Here is a 6,440-nt window from a genome sequence, read left to right as displayed (position 1 = left end):
TACTGGATCAGCGTGTTGTAACTGGCCGTCACCGTTAATGTGTGTCGGGCCTGGTGTCAGTCGTAGAGGCATTTGATAATATTGGGGTTGGAGGGTACCGGTCAGTTGTCAGGTTAGTATGGGGCTTCGTTTAGAAACGTCAGTTAGGGGTTCCGGTCGAGGGGTAGTAAGACGAGGGGATGGGGACGCTTTACTGAGGGGGGAGATCAGTGAGTAAAATATTCCGGGCAGGGCTAGGAGGAGCCTGACCAGGAACTAGATATGACGTCAAATCTGGATAGGTGGGGTTAACGGAGGTAGGTACCGGAAGGGGAGGGTTTAAAACAAGAGGGCTGGGCTCTGAGCTAGAGGAGGGGGTAGGTGGGGACAACGGGGCCAGGGGAGTAGCGTTACCAACAGCACCTCCTCTTCCTCTTCCTGTGGAGGAGGAGTAAGGGGGCGGCATGGGGATCTCTGACTCAGGAGGCGTATCCAAAATGGGCGTAATTACGGCCTTAGTGGACAAGCGAGTTCTGGACACCATGAGGCGACATTGTTCCTCGTGGCATTCCCGGATCCATTTTGGCAAGTCATTTACGGCCTGCTTCCAACAGTCAATATACGGAAACTGGCCGTAAAGTTCAGGCCTACCTGATACAGCCACGTGTACACGCTGTACCAGATTAGGATCCAAACTGCCACGTGGTGGCCATGCAGCCAAAGTAGGCCATTCCCTACTACATAAAGTAGTCAGGCGTGTTGGAGACATTGTTACCCCAAAATCATACACAGTGTATCCCTTTTTAAAGTTTTTCAACATACATCCTAAGGGATCCATAATCGTTGAATCTGACGCACCCATACTAACAATAAAGCGTCGTCTCCAACAGAAACCAAACAAACACACTTCCAACGGTCACACCCGTTCCCTCGGCAACAGCACCACGTGGTACAGTTACTAAGCGAAACGCACACAACAAAACACTCAGGGAATTCCCGTACACACACAGCTGTTACACCAGTCACTAAATAACTATTACTGCGCCTCTTGGCGAAACTATACAGTCACCCACACTATAATTCGCAATATGTAAATTACCCGTCTATAACATACCCCAGTAATATTGTCTTTACAAACAGAAGTTATAGTACGGTTAGCATTGGTTAGAGTACAATTTAAAGTCACAGTTCAATTAGTAGTGGTTATGGTGTTAAACATACAACATAGACAACAGTTATTATTAGTTATTTACAGTATCAGTAGTTATTATACATGGTTATGGTACTGTGTGCTAGAATACAGTTACACACTATTCACACTCTCGCTAGACGGCAGAGCTCACGCTATCTAGCAAGATATACACGCTACTACAACAATCTTTAACACATTTACAATTCCCAACTAATCTATTGGCCAGTACCTCGATGGACTACCTACAACTATTTACATCCGTTTTGGTTAGCCACGCTGCCCAAGCACCACATATAGCGAACTAGAGGGCGGAAATTACAACAGTACCCTTTTTTTCTATTTACTCTATCAAAAATCTAGTGGGTTCCAAATTTACACGCCTTCCCACTTAGCCAAGATAGGTTGAGATCTAGCGGACCGAATTTACACAGACGCCGCTTAGTCTCCCGGTCCCTCCGACCTAGCGAACGTAATATACACCCTAGAACGCTAGTCTAGACAAGACACCGGTGTCCGGCTTGGGCTATTTACACAGAACCCAGCCTGACTCCAAACCAAAATTAAACGGGCTGACTACAGGGCGTTTAATTACGAGCTGTGCGCCTTCGCTCCTTCCCTCCACTGGAGGGGGCAGATTCCATACACAAATAACCCCTTATGGGCCTACCGCACAATCGGTATCCAATACCCCTAGTGGGTCCACCGTCTAAAACAGTGGTCGTCTTACCTCCTCGTTCCTGGACCTGAGTTCACACTCATCGACTGGGACACCCCAGCACTTACTACATAGAGGCCGATGATCTCCTGGACAACAGACCAGTGGCGTCAAGACGAAGGGAGGTCCACGCAGAAGTTCAGGGGTGCAGCCGTAGAGAGCGTGGGCAAAGATAGACCGTCTCACGCCTCTGCTTCTCAGCTACCGTTGAACGATGAGCTTCCCGGCCAATTGCACCAAATGATACCGGAGAAACTGACAGAAGCCAAGCACAGAGAAGTGGACACCGGTTTCTTCAGGAAGGAAGAGATTCTTTATTCGATTCACCGACCGGGACTCAGAGGGACTAATGTCGCCAAAAAACAGCAAAGTCTGAGCCCTGATCATACAGTGTAGGTCCCTTATATTGGCATGTAGATCCTCCCATAATCAGTTCAACCTACACATACTCTTATCCATCAACCGACTAGAGACTAAATTCCTGTTTGACTACATGGCTTGCCCAGCACAATGGAGGAGGGGAAATACTCGTATATATCCTGTATTCCTACTCATGCTCCTTACACTACTGATTGTATCGTTGCCACGTGCAACCAACCGACCGATACATCAACATATGCAAGTGCAAATACCATGTGGCAATCTTGTCCTAGTAAATGTATTTTTACTGAGATTCCACCACAGCGTGTCTCAGGTTACATGGAGAATTTGGGACATTCTGCTTCTGTTGAATGTTACCCTAACTAGCTGTTCTCGTTTCCGCTCTCTATTCAAGATAAGACATTCTATAAACAATCACCTTTGCTTGTTCTCATGCGTTCATCTCGATGTCTAGGCATTTAAGCCCCTATGTCTACCATTTTCAGTAATGTCTTTAACAGGTATTTAACTCAGCTGTTTGGCCTGCGGGTCCACAGTGTTTAAAGCCTCAGCTATGCTGTACTTTCCCCCTTGCGCGGCCAGTTATTCTGTGTCGTGTTTCTACGTGTTTTGGTGTTTCCCCCCTCTCCTCCCTTGGCCCCAGTCTGGTTTCGCTTGCCCCATTCCCCATGGGCATTCCAGGTCAGTCTGGTGGCTATGTATCTGGGTTGCATGTGTCAGTAATTGTTGGTGTCGCCTGTTCTACTCATCGTGTCTCGGTGGCGGTTTTTTAGTCAGTGTATAAGAGCCTGGAAGTCGGGACGTGCGGTGGTCAGAATCTAGTGTCTCCAAGTCATCATGTACGTCTGTGATCTCCCCTCTGCCAGTAAGGAGAGCTCCTCTAGCGCTCTGAGGTCCTCCATGCGTTGGTACCACAGAGTCAGGGGGGGTTCTGTCTTTTTTCCAGTAGAGAGGGATCAGGCTTTAGGCGACATTGAGTATCCTGATTGTCAGGGATTTTTTTTATACTCCGAATTATGCATAGTGGTGTGATGTCTGAGAACTGTGTGATGATTGTGTGGATTGTCACCCAGTATGGTTTGATCTGCAGGCTGTCCCACCATAAGTGGATGAAAGTGCCCTGTTCCCCGCCACATCTGAGGCAAGTATCTTCAGCAGCGGGGTCGTAGATATGGGTGAAATGTGGGGTGCGGTATCAGAGAGCTAGAACTTTGTATGCCGTTTCCTGTGTCCAGCTCAACGGTATGCAGTGCAGCGAGAGGGTGCATATTTTATCCAATTGGGCCGGTGTGAAGGTGATACCCAAGGCCACTTCCCATTTTCCCATGAAGCTCGGCGGCGGCAGTCTCCTCATCCTCAAGAGCCTTCCGTAAAGTGTGGACAGGCCCCTTACCAGTGGGTCGGGGTTTGGCATATTGCCTCTAATTCTGTTAGTGGTCTGGAGGTGAAGTTACCCTGGATTACAGAGAGTGCGAACTCAGCTGCTTATACCTGAAGTGTATCATAACGAGTGCCTTTCATTCGGCACCATGGACTCTAGGGATCGCATTATGCCATTTTCCAGAGCATGGCAGATCTGGAGTATTTCTTGTCCTAACAGGCGTTTGAGTGTCCCCGCTTCCAGTCGCGGTGGGAAAGCATTGTTGTGGGCCAAAGGGAGCAGTGGAGATGGTGTGCTAGTGAGCGATAGAGGTGCAGCCAGCATGTGCCAGACCTGCATAGTCGCTCTTATGAGGGGGTGTGGGGCAGCCAGGTGCCTGCCCTGTTGGTAATCTAGCCACGGGAGGACAGAAATTGGTCTGCCGACGTGTGAGGTCTCAATGTCCTTCCACAATTTGGTTGCTCCCGATTTGGTCCACTCCACTAATTTTTAAGTGTGTGTGTGTGTGGCCCTGTGGTACATCTTTAAGTCTGGTAGGGCCAGGCCCCCTTTCATTTTCGGTAACGTAAGGATGTCGTGTTTGATCAGCGCTTTGAGTTTGTGCCATGTGAACTTAAGGGACATGAAGCGAAGAAGGCCTCCGCGATAGCAATGGGAATAGCCAGGAACAGATAAAGGACTCTGGGTAGGATGTTCATTTTGAGCACCCCTATTCTTCTGAACCAGGAGAAGCGGCCCTTTGCCCATTCCTCCAGGTCTTTGTGTAGCGTATTCAAAAGTGGCTGGAAATTAGCTGGGTAAGATCTTTTGTGATCACAGTGCCGAGATATTTCAGGTTAGTGTCTGACCACTGGAAAGGTAGTTCCTGTTTCAGGGCTGTAGCTCTGGAATGTGGGACTGAGACATTAAGGATCGTGGATTTAGTGAAGTTAATTTTAAAATTTGCCAGTGCTCCATATGTTGTGAACTCCTCCATAATAGCAGGCATGGAGGTTTGAGGCTTGGTGACTAAGAACAACAGGTCATCTGTGTACGCCACCACCGAATGTTTCACCCTCCCACCAGAATGTCGGGATTGTCTGGTATCGAATTAAGAAAAGATTCTAGGGCCAGTACGAAGAGCCGGGGCAAAGGGGGCACCCCTGTCTGGTTCCGTTCTGTATCGGGAAAGTGTTGGTGAAAGCCCCATTGATGCAGATAGGCATCGAGTACAAGGCCTTAATCCAGCTCATCATATAGGGCCCCATGCCTAGCGTTTCCAGGACTATGAGCATGAAGCCCCAGTCGATTCGGTCGAAGGCCTTCTCCGCATCTGTGGAGAGCAAGAGAAGGCCCTCCGATCTGCTGGTTGCCGTGTGAATCAAGGCGAATGCCCGAATCGTGTTGTTCCGCGCCTCACGTTGCGGGGTGAATCCCACCTGGTCTCAGTGGACCAGCTCCAGGAGGAAGGCCTGTAGTCTGTGTGATAGGTCCGCCCCAACCCTGCATGTGTAATATGCCTTTTATCCACAACTCAAGTCTCAGATCCTACAGTAATCCATCTGCCATTCCTAGTATGTCTGAGTTTGTTTACCAGATAATTTACAAATCTGACTTCAAAAATACAATCTCCTGCCACAATATAAAGAACTGTATACAGATTAGACAGCATCCAAATCTTAAAAAAGTGGAACGTGAAACAAATGCATAACTATAATTATTTATATAGCGCCATCAGATTCCATAGCGCTGTACAATGGGTGGAGTAACAGACATGTACTACTATTACACGATTACTCTGAACTAAGTCTGCCATTTTAATGAGGTGAATAATTTAAATCAAACCTTAATTTTTTAAAAAATGTGTCTATACCTCAGATTGTCTCCAGTTTATCTCCAACCACACACTTTGAAGCAGCACTTGGATGTAGTAACCAAGCTATATTAGCCAAGCTAATGACCACAACCCTTATATAACTCCTAAAATCACCACCCACTAGGAATGCTTAACACCTGGGTAGGCCTCTGCTTATTTGCAAGCACCTAGCTAATCAAATTACAAACAGGGAAGCAAACCTGCTACAATCAGTAACATTTCCTACAGATGAATCTTACCTGTAACAGTAAAAAAGAAAACTCTTAGCACAACTCTTAGACAGTTGAAGCTTCTGTAAAACTCTCCAGAATATCTCCAACCACACACACTTAGAAGCAGCACTTAGATTAAGCAACCAAGCTATATTAGCCAAGCTAATGACGACAACCCTTATATAACTCCTAAAATCACCTGGGTAGGCCTCTGCTTATTTGCAAACAATAGCTAATTAACCAGCAAACACCTAGCTAATCAAATGAAATGCATTACTAATTACAAAGCAAAATCTCAGACAGTTGAAGCTTCTGTAAAACTCTCCAGAATATCTCCAACCACACACTTTGTAGCAGCCCTTATAGCAACCAAGCTATGTTGTACACAAGTGTGAAGCAGCTGAAAAGTACACTGGTTATACAATTTTATTTATTCAATATTCAAATTTTTCACAGAAATAAGTGCTAGTTATACATTTTGTTTTAGAGTTATTTTAATAAGAGTTTGAAGTTGTGCACATGAAGAATGGTAAAATGAAGACACACCTTAAAAGTAACAGTAAATCCTATTAAGTATGAGAGGTGTATTTCAAAAAAATCACATTCCCATTAAGGAAATAAACACAACAAACTAGTGTAGGTTGATTAATTTTGTATAAGGCTGCTGTTTCTCTCCAGCATGTGTGACGTCACACGTCGCCCTCTCCATGAATAATTTGACACAG

The sequence above is a fragment of the Pelobates fuscus genome, chromosome 2 (assembly GCF_036172605.1).
Source record: "Pelobates fuscus isolate aPelFus1 chromosome 2, aPelFus1.pri, whole genome shotgun sequence".
Taxonomy (NCBI): domain Eukaryota; kingdom Metazoa; phylum Chordata; class Amphibia; order Anura; family Pelobatidae; genus Pelobates; species Pelobates fuscus.
This window is presented reverse-complemented; position numbering follows the sequence as displayed.